Source organism: Daphnia pulex, chromosome 9 (assembly GCF_021134715.1).
Source record: "Daphnia pulex isolate KAP4 chromosome 9, ASM2113471v1".
Lineage (NCBI taxonomy): Eukaryota > Metazoa > Arthropoda > Branchiopoda > Diplostraca > Daphniidae > Daphnia > Daphnia pulex.
The window spans coordinates 4,748,630-4,764,437 of record NC_060025.1 but is presented as its reverse complement, the minus strand read 5'-3'; the positions used below and the strand labels follow the sequence as shown (position 1 = coordinate 4,764,437).

The 15,808-nt window shown below is 41.7% G+C and overlaps 2 long non-coding RNA genes across 3 annotated transcripts; both read right to left on the bottom strand.

Annotated features, from left to right (window-relative positions):
* Positions 1 to 11: 11 nt before the first annotated feature.
* On the bottom strand, positions 12 to 1,661 carry LOC124202364. 2 transcript variants are annotated; one of them, XR_006878052.1, is made up of 3 exons: positions 1,399 to 1,661; positions 1,043 to 1,336; positions 12 to 972 (listed from the first exon to the last, which is right to left on the bottom strand). It is a non-coding gene; the product is annotated as an uncharacterized LOC124202364 (long non-coding RNA). The 2 variants fall into 2 exon arrangements; XR_006878053.1 differs by having other exon boundaries at positions 1,149 to 1,336; positions 1,399 to 1,656.
* A 626-nt stretch (positions 1,662 to 2,287) lies between these two features.
* LOC124202365 lies at positions 2,288 to 3,075 on the bottom strand. The gene is made up of 3 exons (XR_006878054.1): positions 2,960 to 3,075; positions 2,838 to 2,897; positions 2,288 to 2,780 (listed from the first exon to the last, which is right to left on the bottom strand). It is a non-coding gene; the product is annotated as an uncharacterized LOC124202365 (long non-coding RNA).
* Between the last annotated feature and the right edge of the window lie 12,733 nt (positions 3,076 to 15,808).

Genomic DNA, 15,808 nt, shown 5'->3' with positions numbered 1-15,808 from the left:
GTAATTGTTTGAATTGATTCATTAGGAGACCCCAAATGTCACAAAAAATGATGAGGCTCAGGATTGCAGCACAAGGATTTACAGTTGTTGGCCTTATGGTTGGAGTTGGTGTTGCAAATGTGAAAGAAAATGTGTAAACTTGTCTCTCAGTCCCAATGTATCATATTATTTAGTACACATACATGAGACTTCTCATAGTATAATACATAAAAAAAAAACTCCCTCAATCTAGTGGGATTAAATGTATGGAAATCGCAGTTGAATTATTTTGCCACTCGACAAGGCCTACTACTACAGTAACGACCCCAATCGCTCGTCTTTTCATTTAATCAATTTATATTTTAAAAAACGTCTGCAATGTAGCAAATGCTAGCTCCAGGAAAAAAATAATTATTGTTAATGAATGATCGGAATGACGCGCACAGCCGCAAGACATTTCCTTCTTTTACACGGAAAACGGTTTGGCGCTATTGTTAAAGGACATGTTGCTATGGCAATGTGGAAAGTAAACACAGGAAAAGTTTTTTCAAAATCGTTGGTTTGGATTAACAATTTGTATTCGCGATGGAAATCATGTGTGATAGCAACATTGGTATAGATTATGAAGCCACTGGTAAATCAAATGATTTGGCGGTAAAAATAATTCTTCTTGGAGATAGCGCCGTAGGAAAATCAAAGTATGGATTTGTAGATTGATTGAGCGATGGGTATATGAAGCCATCTTCATCTTGTTGGATAGTATGGTATCCAAAAGAAACTGACGATAAATTTTGAACACAAATGCCTTTAATACTAGGAATGGCAGGAATATTACTCAATTGAAAATAGAGATTTTCTATATTGAGAATTGGAGGCTCTGACTCCCTTTTGAATTTGATTTCCATGAATGAACTGTTCAGCTTCTTTCTGTGCATTTAAAACTTTCTATATCTGGTAAATCCACAACCATCTAACTGCGCCTTGTACTCTGCCCTGTAATTTGAAAAAAAAAGAGTTGTATAAATTATTTTTCAAATCCCAATGATTTTAATCATTTTCCTACCAAGCAGAATAAATGCCAACATTTTACCAATGGCTACAGCATAATAATACTTTAACTGAGATCCAGAAGTAAATGCTTTTGCAGTAGGAGATTGACTTCCACTTACAGAAAATGAGATTTCAAATTTCTTCAAACCATCAGAAATCTTTGGAAGTTAGGATGCCCTGGGTTTAACTGGCAGTATTTCTTGAGTGTCATGCTTGAGTTACATTGTTGGATGAAACCTTCAGCTTGCAGCTTGTGGGGAAGGACTGTGCACCAGGGTAGCATTGTATTTGAGATTGACATTCAGCCCTGAAAAATGTTTTCCCTTTTTACTGAAAATTTCTTATTACGTGATAACTTAATATACAAACTCGGATAGATGCCCACTCTCCTTCCCCTGGCAACTGCGTAAAACGACATTTCCTCATGAATAGAAAATTTATTGAGGCTAGAAACTAAAGATTGAATTATACGTCTAATCATCAAAAACTTTACATAGTTTAGAATATTTGAAACATACAGAAATCTACTAACATGCACGAAAACATGAACAGTCAAGCCAGTCAAGTCAATTTCAAACAGGATTAGCAGACTACACACACAGACAATGATCAGACAATAATGCACTTATGCACAAGGTAGTTTTTCCCAAACAATGCACAGGTGTGTTAAATAAATTTATAACACATAGTTTTGATTTGAATATGTTTATTAATCACATCTTTTTTTAATTTAAAATAAAAATCATTAATCAATTCATTTTTATAATACTTTTTCATTAAATAAGTAAAAGCATTTGGGAATCCCAGACAAAATCCCCCGAGGGCCTGCTCAATGCCTCAATCTCCAACAAAGAACTCACTTGGCAACCTAGCGATCAAGGTCCATATGGACAAGAATCAGCAGACCAACATTGAACTCAAAGATGAGACAATTGCTTCTATCTAAAATCAGGTTAGAAATTTTGAATTATCTGAAGCCTATCTGTTAAAGATTATTGGCTTCTTCCGTAGCTATTGACATTGTCTTCTCATTCCAAATCTTAATCATCTCAATTTGTTCACAAAGTACTAAAAGTGAAGGCCACTGATTTGTCTGTGCCTGTGTTGTGTTGGCCAGCATTTCAGTAGCTTTAATTGACAAGTACATACGCTTCACTAATCCTAACCTTGTAATGATTGAATAGTAAATGTTTAATTCTTGTTTATTATCAGACAAGGAAAATGACAATTAAAACAGAACATTAAAGAAAAGAACAAAGAGAGATTAATTCTTGTTTATTATCAGACAAGGAAAATGACAATTAAAACAGAACATTAAAGAAAAGAACAAAGAGAGAAAAAGAAAAGAAAAAAAGGAGACGAGAAAAAAAGACATTCATTTTTATTTGGGGGGGAAGAAAAAAAAGGGAAACTTAGGTCCGACGAGCATAAAAGATACTTTCTCTTATCATGGACCCGGTCACCCCAGAAAAGAAAAGGTCGATGGACGTAAAGAGCATCAAGATTGTGGCCAAGGGTAGAAATTTCTTTTGATGATCCTTAACATCAATGTTAATCAGGGTGCTGTAGGCACAGATCACCATCTGAAAGATCAAGAAAGCGCAGTGAAAAATGCTGATGCCCAGCCCCCAGCCAGTCAGTCCCCCGATTATGTTGAGAATGGCGTAAGTGAAGGCCTCGCATGACTTGGCAAAGGCAGCTACTGCCATCATGCTTTGGGCTGTATTGTTCCGTGGATAGTTAGGATTGATCTATTGATAAAAATTAAAGTAAATTCTAAGAAAATTAAAACAATTTAAGTAACTCACGGTCTCTGGGTCTCGGGGTTGTGGTGGCGGGGGAGATATTTAAGTTTTAGAACTTGTAGCCTAAATTTAAAAAAAAATTAGGATATATCCTTTCTATGTTTTACAGATTTTCTTTAACTTACATTTAGCTCTGTTGTCGTGGTTTCAGAAGCCCCTGTCATGATGAAAATGGATCCAAAGTAGATAAAAATGGAAAGGAAAGTGTGCTACAAAATGTGTGTCGTGACGAAAACGTGCCGCTCGTGCGATGCTCGAGCGCGTAGCAAATGCCACACGTGCTGAAAAACAAAAGACTGCTGTGAGGCGCGCCCTTATCCCCGGCCGAGCCCTATGATTGGCTAGTTGTCTCCTAGCAGACAACAAGTTCCTACGACCCAGAAAGAAATGCGCAACATCCATAAGTCCCAGGGTACAAGCTTATCACAGCAATCTAATGTAAAATCTTAAATGACTTATGGCGGAAAATCCAGCCCTGGAATGGAACGCTCGTCAAGAGCAACCATCGGAGCCAAGTGTTGGAATGACTCCAATTTTAGCTCGCTGCTCTTTGCGAGTGATCTACGCTCCTCCGATTGTCAGCCTGGAACAGCAATGTCTCGTTGCCGGGCAAGCCATTGAGGTCAACGCTTCCAGCGATATCCAGTTGCTAATTGATGCCAAGCAAATCGATTATTACATTCAATGGATGAATATTCTTCTTTCGGCAGCTACGAACTTGTCTTCGAAAGAGCAACAAGTGGCCGGATTTCCAGCTCATTCATTTTTTACTTCTAACCGAGTTTGTGTCATCATCTACACGTCGCAGCCAGACGAATTTCTGCCGTTTGCCTTGATCAATCTCATCCAGCCTCACGTATTGATCAAAACGGCTGATCAAGAAGTACACGAAATCGCCGTTTACGACATTCGGTTACAACTACCTTGCTGGGCCGATGGATCACCTGTCAAGAGTTGTTTGCTTCCGAATGAAAGCATGTATCCAATCAGTTTGATAGAAACGCGACTCGGTCAGCCGTCCATCATTACTGGAGTTCCACCTTCTCTTTTCCGCCTTGAAATCATTTCTGCTCGCCAATTGAATGTGGAACTTGGACGCCCTTTCAAATTCATTCTCCATGCAGACAATATTTCGAATCTCCAGTATTTGGCTCGACAGTTGGAAGCCTTCCAAACCAAACAAGAAGATTCGAAGTCATCATTATACCGGCATATCTGCTTGAAAACGAGCCAAATGGTAGTGGAAATACCGGTTCCCTCCGCCGTAATCATCGCCGGTCTAAACGATATGCTACTGGATGTGACTTGCCAATTGGACACAAATGAAGAAAAACGAGAGAAACTAGAAGCTAATTTAATACTGAATGCTTTCTCTGTCAAAGCGGAAATGGATCAAAACATTAATTTGCAACTATGCGATCCTTTCAGTCTCGATAGTCGGATCCAGTTGTTGTGGCCGCACTGGTTATCTAATAAGCGCGTCTTGGTACGTGCATTTTGTCGAGCCGACAACCTTCGACTTCACGCTTGGCCTCGCCAAGTGACTGTAGCCACGGCTCTTACGCAATGGATGTTGCAAAATTACTCCCCATCTCAAAATGACGATCCAGCTCCAAAGGATGTCGTCGTGGATAAGGATGAACAACATTATCAGGATGATTTTAGAACTGGTACATTTGATTTCCAGGTTCGGGACACCACCTCCCGTCCTTCTTCCGGATGGATGCAAGCAGAAGAGAAACCACGTCCGTACCAGGTAGTTTTCAACGTTCAACCCGCCTCCATGTGCTGGGCATACCCTCAACCAAGAGCTCTGACTCGGGTTGATGTTTATCCGATTCCTCTAATGAAAGCGGATGGAGCCGGTCAAGATGCGGCACCTGGAGTTGAGCAGGTTGATTGTACCTTGGAGTTTTGGGATCACTGTAGTCAAGAATTCCGTATTCTGAGGCGCTTTTCACTGTCTGAAGTTCGTTTCACTCGAGTTCCTCTGCCCAGCATATCAACGAATCAAACAGCACGCAACGTCCAGGATGACGAGAGGAGAGCGGAGAGGGAACTTTTGGAGAAGCAAGTGGCTTTTTCTGACATGTGGCGAATCGTTATGCATTTTACCGAAGAAAATTTACCGGAAAATCGGCCCAAGAAGATTATCGCTGCCCCGCCCAGTAATATTTCATCTTATTACATTAACTAAGATTCGTTTTTCATTAATATTAATTTATGAACTAGGTTTAGTGGCCTGCACTGAATTGATTCATACTTCAACGCATCCATGGTGCCCGATGTCCAGCTGGGTTTTACTTTCAACCACATATCGTTATCACTCCACAACCAGCTGATCACGCCGCCTTCATCTTCTCTTGACACGTGCTGAAAAACAAAAGACTGCTGTGAGGTGCGCCTTATCCCCGGCCATGCCCTATGATTGGCTAGTTGTCTGTTAATAGCAGATTGGCTATGATTGGCTAGTTTACTGCACGGGAATAGTTATTCAATAAATTTTTTCTTTGTCAGGTTACGGAAATCGTGATGGCAGGGAAGCTTACCAAACGGGTTTCATGTTAGCCAAAACAACAATCCGGCGCGAATCGAGGTGCTTTGCTGCCAAAGCATTTTTGCGTCCCGAGCAAAAGCGAGAAAACCTTCACATCGCAATACATTCACACGTCACGCAAATTCTTATTGATCCTAGGACTCGTAAGCCTACGCTGTCAAATTCAAAAGCAAAGGAAAAATCTACATAATCCAGGCTTCATAAGAAATTGTTTTATCTGCTGGTTTCACACGCCACAACTTCTCATGTTAAGTGGAATTGGCCCGGCTGAACACTTGAAAGGGTTAAATGTTCCCGTCATCGCGTACTTGCGTGTCGGAGACAAGCTACAAGATTACATTGTCGCCGCCGGCATGGTCTTCACCTTGGAACAGCCCGTTTTTATGGTTCAGCTTATCTTCAAAAACCTGACCAGCATTTTACGCTGCGGCTTGTTCGATTCTGGTCCGTTGACGGTTTCGGGTGGTGTCGAGAGACTTCCTGGGCCAACACTTAATACGCCCCCGTTCTCGCGTTCACAGACGTTTTCTCCGATAAAAAGAAAAGATTATAAAAACCCATGCATTGTTGTACAACGACTTTTTAAAAATAAATTTCCCTTGCGCGTGATTAAGTTTTTGGCCGATAAGGTTGAAAATAACAGAGCATATAGATAATATAGTTACCTAAAAGATGTGAAGAGAGAAATAAAAAATACCCCAGGGAAGTGGCTCTATGAATTAAAATAACGAAAAATTCACGATTTTTCGTGTTTTTTTTCGATGCGCGTGATCTAAATATTTTTTAAACCCATTCAAATTTCCAGGATATTTTTTAAAGACGAAATCTCATCCCAATCTCAAAGAGAAATCCGATAAAAAAAAGTCGAAAAATGAAACAGACTAGGCTACCTACATTCAGTCATGCATTCCCGTTTTGTAGCGTACCAGAAACATTCCACTATAAAACTGGGGCAGGACAAGTTTTTAGTCAGCCTACAGTAACCTGGAGCCCATGTAATATCCAGCAACCTCAAATTCAAGTCCCAATAGGTATTATCACCTCTGGCCAGTGGGCAACACGAATAGGAGATAATTCTCCAGGAACAGAGGGAGACATATAGTCATGTTTTGTGAAGCTGAAGAAGGGGATAGCATGTCTGAAATTTTCCATTATAATTGTATGTAATGTATGTATGTAAAATTTATTTATATAGCGCACTTATCATGCAAGCATGCTACAAATGACGCTGAAGTACAATCGTCGGTTTTTGGAGCAACAAATTTCATTGGGAAACTAGCGATACTGAGGAGGTGGGTCTTAAGTTTCGATTTGAAAGAGCAGAGTGTTGTCGAGCTAGTGATGGTAGGTGGGAGAGAGTTGAGAAGTGTAGGACCAAGAAAAGAGAAGGATCTTTCGCCGTATGTTGAAAGACGGGCGCGGGGAACCAGGAGGGAGGTAGTGCTAGAGGACCTTAAGGATCGTGCTGGGGTGTAAGCGGAAAGAAGAGAAGAGAGATAGACGGGTGCGAGTGGGGGAGAGAGACGACAGCGGAAGGCGAGAGTTGTGGCTTTGAAATTGATGCGAAATTTGACGGGTAGCCATTTTAGTTCCTTTAGGAGAGGAGTGGCACCGTCACGCTTGCGTCTGCGCAGGATGAGCCGGGCGGCAGCATTTTGGAACCTCTGTAGGCAAATGATGGTTTTGTCAGGTAAGCCGGCGTACAGGGAGTTGCAGTAGTCGAGGCGCGACATCACGAATGCGTGAACGAGAGCTTTTGTGGCTGACTGGTCAAGGAAGCGACGAATGCGGGCGATGAGCCTGAGGTGGTAGAAGTCTGATTTCGCTGCACTTTTTACTTGGCGCTCCATTGTGAGCCCAGCGTCGAATAGGACTCCGAGGTTGCGACACTTGGTTACCGGGAAATTTCCAAAGAGCCAACTGTTAACGGGGTGTCGGGGAGGAGGTGAAGTTTGTTTTTAGGCGCGGCGAGGAAATAGACGGTCTTGTCGATGTTGAGTTTTACACGATTTTCGAGGTAGAAACGCTCGCAGTTGAGGCACCATTTGGAGAGACAAGAGATAGAGGTGGTGGGCTGGGATGAAGGAGAGGGATTTTTAGCAAGAGGTAGTCTAATTCGGGCTTGAGTGTCGTCAGAAAAACCGTCGATGATGACGCCATCCGTAGCTGTCACTAAAGGAAGCTGGCAGATATAGATGGTGAACAGAGTCCCGCCGAGAACTGAGCCTTGGGGAACTCCGAAACGAATGTTGATCGTCTGTGACGAGACGCTGCCGATCTTGACAACTTGAGTTCGGCCACGGAGGTAGGACGTGAACCAGCTAAGTGCTGGGCCAGTGAGGCCGCAGTGTCGGTTCAGGCGATCGAGGAGGACGTCATGGTCGATAGTGTCGAACGCGGCCGACAAGTCGAGGAGGACTATTGCGGTTCCGATTCCATCGTCGGCGGCCCGTAGCAAGTCGTCTCGTAGGCTTAGAAGAGCTGTTTCCGTGGAATAGTTCTGCCGGTAGGCGGATTGTCGGTCTGGCAGTAAGTCGTGACGGGCGAGATGGTCACTAAGCTGAAAAAAGATGGCCCTCTCGATAAGTTTTGAGAGAAAAGGGAGGTTAGAAACTGGTCTGTAGCTGTTGGGGTCGTCGGTATCAAGGTTAGGCTTTTTAAGTAGGGGAGAGATGGAAGCGTGTTTCAGTGCACTGGGGAAAGTACCAGAGGAGAGAGATAAATTGAGAATGGCTGTTATCGGAGAGACGAGAAAATCTAAAAAACGCTTCAGTAGCACGGTGGGAATTGGATCGAGGCAACATGACTTGTTTGGTGAAGAGGAAATTAGTTCGCGGACATCCTCGGTGGTGAGCTGGCGAAAATCGGCTAGGCGGGTAGATGGATCAGCGACTGGAGAAGGTACGTGGGGCCGGATGGGTGAAAGACCGGCGTCATCTGCTGCGGTGTCGAGGCTAAAACGGATTTGAGACACCTTGGCTTCGAAGAAATTTGCTAGCTCAGCAGCTGCGACGGCGTCGGAAACTCTATTTGGTACGGCCCGGGTGGTCTGAGTGCCCATCAGAGAGTTGACGAGAGAAAAAAGCTTCTTGCTGTCACCCCGACAGTCCGCCACCTTTGATGAGACGTACGACGTGCGCTCGGAGGCAAGCAGGTAGTTGTGCTGACGTCGCTTGTCGCGGTAAAGTTCAAGATGGACGGTGAGTCTGCGTTTCAGCCAGGTCCTCTCTGCGCGACGCTTCGCTCGTTTTGTCTGCCGTGTTGCTTCCGTGATCCATGGGGCGGATGGGCGGAGAACGACGTTTTTCGTGACGACTGGTGCGTGTTTGTCGATGAGGGAACGAAGACCATCGTTGTATTGGGCGACGAGGCAGTCAAGGGCGTCGGACGGATCGGTGATGAGGTTCAAACGTTCGATGTCGTGGACGAAAGCTTCAGGATCGATGTCGCGGAGCCGACGGAAAGAGATCGGCATAGATGGAAAACGTGGTGACCGGCAGGACAATGAGACAAGCACTGGCCGGTGGTCACTGAAGAAACCAAGAACACTTGTGCCACGTACGAGGTCGTCGGACGACCTAGTGAAAACAAGGTCAAGAATTGAGCCGCCTTCGTGGGTCGCCGATGTGACGAGCTGTGAGAGACCGAAAGCTTCGGTGCTGTCGAGTAATCGTTGTGCCGCATCGTCAGGCTGGTCTCGGATGCTCAGGTTGAAATCACCAACAATGAGAAGCTTCTCATTAGTAAGGGCAATTTGTTCGAGGAGGGATGAGAATTCATCGCGAAACACAGAATGCGATGACGCTGGTGGTCTGTAGACGACGAGAAGGCGGATCGCGATTGGGCGGAGACAGAGTGAGCAGTCGATCAGTTCGAACGAATTGAACGTTGGGTGGGAATGTCGACGGACACTGATGGTCGATTTGAAGATGACTGCTACTCCCCCTCCCCTTCTGGACGCTCGAGGTTGGTGAACAGCCGAGAATCCGGACGGACAGCATGCTGCAAGTTCGTGGTCACCGTTTGTCGGTGTGAGCCAAGTTTCTGTGATGGCTAGGATGTCGGGTCGGGCGTCTGAGACGAGTTCGTTTAGAGCCTCAATTTTGTTGACAATTGATCGGGCGTTCAAAAGACAGAGTTTGGCCGTCAGCGATGGTTGGTATTGCTTCTGATCAGTACGGTGTCTTCTCTTCTTGGGGCGCTTTGTTGGTCGAAACAGGCACAGACCGGAGAGGCGTAGGCGAATGAAACGACTTTGAGGGATGGACGATGGCGCCGGCCGGTTGAACGACATCAGCTCCTCCCGTGAGTACTGGCGCAACATTGCACGTAAACAGTAGATAATGGGCCACTCAAAACTTGGAAAAAAGATGGGGAAAAACTAGCAGGAAAAAGGAGAAAAGGACACTGGGAGATGCACGACACTCTTATGCGTGGGAAACTGCACGAAAACAACTCCGCAAACACAAAAAACCAATGAAATATTGAGAAAAACCGAGACTGATATGTGGGTGCAGCCTGTTAGGGTGCTACCTGGCGGATCGATATTTCCAATTTCCACACAACTTAAAATAAAAAACTTCAACATTCAAAATTAATATTATGACGTTTATTTCCAGATCCAAAACAGCATCAAGCTACTTATTGACTAATAGAACACTCCTCAGATGCATCATACGGGCTTAAAGCTTTTAACCAGAAGCTGTATGTAGATAATTTAGCTTATCTACTTTGGGACATTTATGACATTGAAAACAAACTTGTACACTACAGGGTAACAAATGTTTTATTCACGTTTCAGGCAATTTCTTTACTTAAAGTTTACATAGGAATTGGAAGAGTCAGAAGCTGAGGCTGATGTAGATGATACTGGGTCAGTATTGGAAGACTGTGATCCAGAAGACGACGATGAAGGTGGTGGGGAATGCGTTATTTGCATGTTCGAACCGCGAGATACCCTCATTCTTCCTTATCGACACTTGTGCCTCTGTCAACTATGCGCCGAGAGTCTGCGGTATCAAGCCAATAACTGCCCTATTTGTCGGGCCCCATTTCGTGCACTCTTGCAAATTAGAGCCTTGCGCAAGGTTCAGGGACCACCTACGGAAGTGGGAGGGCTGGCTACAGAGGCTGGTCTGGCTTGCATGGCAGCCAGTCCAGCCTAGAAGAGCGCTGACCCAGCAATCCCAACAATATATAAACCATTGCTCTCTCTCCCTTATGTCTTTCTCGCCCGGCACTCTCTATCTAGTACTCCTCTCTAATTGAAGTCAATACAGTAGTTAAGACACCCACTGCATTTGGTGAACGTGCCTACCGACACCTGGTGTGGTCGGTATCTAGGATCTCCCAGTAAGATGGATTGTTCCAATTTAAAAGAATTTGTTAGTAAATTGGTACATATGTAAGATGGATTGATTTTTACAATCAAACATGCGCCTCAACTTAATATTGGTAAAAATTAGACAGTAATGTAGTACCGTTAAAGTTATCAATAAGTAATACATATTTTTTGTCAATTTTTGCTATTTTTCTTTTTTATCAATTCGATTATATATGTTGCTCATGCGTTTCAAAGAAGACTTTCCATTAGTGCTACGCAGGATTATTTCTGTATTAGATCGAAATTAGAGGCATAAACATACAATAAAATGGACTAATAAGATAATTGGATTATAATACACTACTAACACGGCCCATTCACTTCATGTAAGATGTAGGTAAATATGGGATCAATAGATCCAGGTCGTAATTGGGGGGGGGGGACGGTAGTATAGCGTAGGTATAAATTTATTCGGATCTAGGATGGGATCAAATAAAGAATATTTATCGTAGATCCACCAAATTTATGATCAAATTTTAAGATAGTTATTTCAACGTTTCAGAAATTCAGAAAGCAGTCTCGGTGACTCAACAGTTGTAAAAGTGCATTTCAAATGTACCTTTAACAACTACATCACAAGCAATTGCAGAATAATTAGATTTTCCATCATATAAGGTTAATGGAGGAACATGAATCATAGCACAATGATAAGAAGTATTGGGGTCTGCTTTAGAATATGCTGCAACACTGTGCTTATATGGAGCAGAATGCATAAGCCCAAACTTTGATGCTGATGTCCAGTTTGCTCCACTTAATGTCGATTCTCCTAATTCACGATTTAATACCCATACTTTTTTCATGGTAGGGTAGATGAGTCCTACAAAAGATATATCTGCAACTTCTTCTGCGGCATAATATGCTGTTTTTGGTGTACATAAATCATTAAATGCAAGGTCTCTTGTAGAATTTCTTACATAATACGGCCATCGCTTCATAGGAAATTCAAGGGGACCCGAACTCAATGCAAGATGATTCATAGATTCATACAATCTATCTCCGTTTATTGATCCTATTCCATTTGCTCCTATATCTGTAGTTAATTTGCAGAATTGAGGAAAGAATTTTTTCAAGCCATTCTTTTTCCAATCTGTAATAGCTTATCCCAAAGGAATTTTACGTATGTCTTCTGTTTTCTCAGTTAAAAGGTCAGCATTATAGTCATCTCAATTGCATCGCTACCAGTGTGTAAATCAGTAATAGGAGTAGTGGTAGCTATGGATGTTATGGAGTTGCTTCGTAAATCCAATTATAGTCTCTTTCTCGATCATAGCTACATTTTCCACATAATTTTTCTGTCAACATTATTCATACGAGGGCCACCATCAGTATATGCAAGTCGTGTTTGATTAACTGTTTGATTCTCTTTGTGTCTCATAGCATGAACTGCTAAATTTCCTCCCAAGAACTTATTTTGTTCCAAGGCATATTTGCTAAATCATATCTAGCTCTATGATTCAAACACATAGAAGGAATATCAAATGGGATACATTGTGCAGCTACTCTTTCCCTTTCGTTAATCTATGCAATACAATTTTCCCAGCTCCGCTTGTCAAATTATAAGTAATTGGAGTTCGATCCACCTAACCTCCTTCGAAAACTGATGAACCGCATGCATAATCCAATAAATGAAAATCTCGTATATAATAACATCGCAAGTGAATGTTTGTCTCTTAAGACTAATCAATGATCGTGGTGGTCATAAATTCATGGAAACTCCACCAACGAGTTGCCCAGACTCTTTTGTATTTTTATTTGGCATTTCTTCTGTTAAATTAAATTCAGTACCATCTGGTAGTACAACAACTTCTTTTTTAACTTCAGTTACAGTTTCCTGTTTAACTTCAAATGTTTCAGGCTTTGCTTCAACAAACTCTTCTTTGTCTATTATTATTTTTTAATTCAGTCTCGTCCAATTCTTCTATTAATGAAACTTCTGCAAGATGTTTTATACTTTCTGTATTGTCTTCTGGAACAACAACTGGTGACTGACCCAATTCCTTGGCTAAATAAGCTTGATATTCTGTATTATCCTTAAATATGTACATTTTGACCGGTGAAATCATCATGAATAGCCCAAAATTTATGAATAGGTTTTAAATTTACATTTGCTAATATTCCAGTTCCTGGTTTTTGAAAGAGCCGTCAGGTTGTAATCCACGATCTTCTTCTTGATATTTAATAGATTCTATATTTCATTTAATATAATTTGGAATAAAAACCTGTTCTCTTCCAATATTTACATATGTTATAATTTGTGAATTTGCTGATGACAATAGGAAAACGAGCTGATATGTCACTAGAGTGATCTTCTGTTAAAATAATTGGATATATTCTATCTTCTTCTCCAACGTATCCCCAAACGAAATAACCAAACCCTTCTAACTTCGGATCCGGTATATATTGGAATCTTGACAAACCAAACTCCTAGTTTTGTGTTTTGTTAATTGATAGTGGACTATTAAACCATTGAGATCTAGATTCTGGATGTCTTCTATTTTGAGCTCTAAACTCTCTTTCTAATTCAGTCAAATCTTTACTTTATTGTTTTGATGCATTATGTTCTGCAAATTGACTACTCGGAACTTAATCTCGAACATATTTCTGAATAGCTTCGATTTGTTTACTATCCATGGAGTCAACAATCTGTTCCAAGAGTTTTTTCAAACATTCTTTTTTCTCCTAATCACTTGGCACAACTCATCAAAGATTTTTCTCCCCAAATCACTTAACACAAAACTGGCTCTGATTCCTACACACAACAAATTAATTCAAAAAATTTCTTTATCCACTCAGAATGCAGCATTCTCGCCTTAAAGTTAACATGGATCAGTAACCCAACTACTTGGGAGTTACCCTCCGCCATTTTTGCCCCGAATTCCTCCCTAGTTTTAGCCCTAGGGAGCTTCATGATTTCTTAATCTGGAAACACAATTTTGTCGATATTAACGATCCTTACTGTCTTTTCTGGCCATGTTGGCTACTTTTTCTTTGTCCAACAACCGGAACATTCTCAAGACCTATCAGTATCAATAACCATTAGCATTGTGTGTATGCTGACTATCCATTGTTCATCAACTTCATACATACCCCACCTTTCTTTACCAACCTTGTTAAAGGAAACTACAAGCCACAATAATAAAAAAACTTAAATGAAAAAAATCTGTCTTTTCCCTCTTTTATCCAGAAAATGAGTGCCCATGTAAGCCTTGGCTCGGTTGAAATAGACGGTGATAACTACAACATTTCATTCATCATTCTTAAAAGCTCCAGTTCCAGCAACATTTGGTCCAACTTTTTTCGTCGTATTGATTGGATCAATGACGTACAGAAACCAAGAAATTATTACACCCTGGACTTGGGAACAAATGGATTACATACTTACCACCCTTGGTGCCCATTCCATCTCAGTGATGACGAATGTGGTCTCTGGCTACAATGGGCCTCAGTACGACCCAACAATGTCGAAGGGGAGGAAATCAGAATGCTCCAATTCCGTAGCGACCCTGATGAAATTGTTTCTAATGAAACCACTAAAACTGGTATTTTGGCCCACATTCAACACTCCCTATGGGCTTAACAGTTGGTCAATAACAATCAGGTGCCCCTCAGTAATCTCTTCAGGATGGAAACCCTGATTTGACAAACCATCAACTACCAACTACGCAGCATCCCTAACCAAATCGCCAACCATGTTCGTAATGAAATGCTGCCGCTCTCGGTAAAAATCATGTTCCCCAACACCACAACCAAACCTACGGCCACAGCTAATCCCACAAGAGCAATATTATATTCCCCAACAAATGACCCCCATACCTCAACAAATACAATAGAGTACCTTGGAGCAGCTATGAACAACCCACATCCTGGCGCTACCTATACTCCCCAACGTACCACAAATTAAAAATGTTTTTGTATTCTTCTCATAAGTAATTGAATAAAAATTTTTTTCAGTTCCTTACAGGAATTTTCTCAAATCTATTGACAGTTCTTACACACCTATGATATTCCAGTCAACCAAAATAATCAACAATCTTTTAAAAAATAACATCCTTATCTACCAATCCCCTGAACCATTGTCTAACGAAGCCATTGAAATATTAGCTTAACTTTATTCCAGAATCCCCAGCAGCCCCCTTTCCACAACCACCAATCTCCCGCCTAATCCACAGCATTAACACATCACTCTTTTTGGCCCAGAAAAATACCCCTAACCACACCAAAAGGTTGGCTTTATCAATTTAATGGTAGCAACTGGACCCCAACAGTACAATCATGGATGACAGATACCAGAATCATTAATCTTCTTAACCTACTACCGGAATCCGGTATCACCAGCCATGACATAAGTAACAAAAAAATTCTTTCAGAACTTGATAAACTCAAAAACAGACAAGACATTCACATCTTAAAATCTGACAAAGGGCGTAATACAGTGCTTTGGCTTATTAATGACTGTGATAGAGAAGGCATGAGACAACTTAATGATAAGAATACTTACCTGGAACTATCTAAGGACGAATACGATAAAAAAACTTTTGGCTATACAATAGCAATTACATGAAATATCTGAAAATCTACTCAGCCTTCAGCTTATTACCCCCGTTGAAGATGAACATATTTGTAAAAGACCCCCCACCAGGTCTGCCATCTATTTCTTACCCAAGATTCACAAAAATTAACAAACATCCAGCAGAACCTTCCCAGGTCGTCCGATCGTAGCCACTTATTCCTCCGTAACATATCTACTTGACAAATATATAACCGAAATTACTGGCCACCTCTTACCACTCATACCAGGCTCCCTTATTGACACTCAAGACGTCTTACACAAACTACCAGATAATCCCCTCCCCTCCGGCTCTACCTTACTCACCGCCGATGTCACCAGCTTGTACCCTAACATTCCATGGGATGAAGGAATCATAGCCGCAACCGACTTTTATAAAAACAACCTTGAAACCCTAAAAACTAAATCTGAAACAAAAACAAAATACACCCTCCCCCTCAACCGCTTTTATTCGAGATCATATTCAC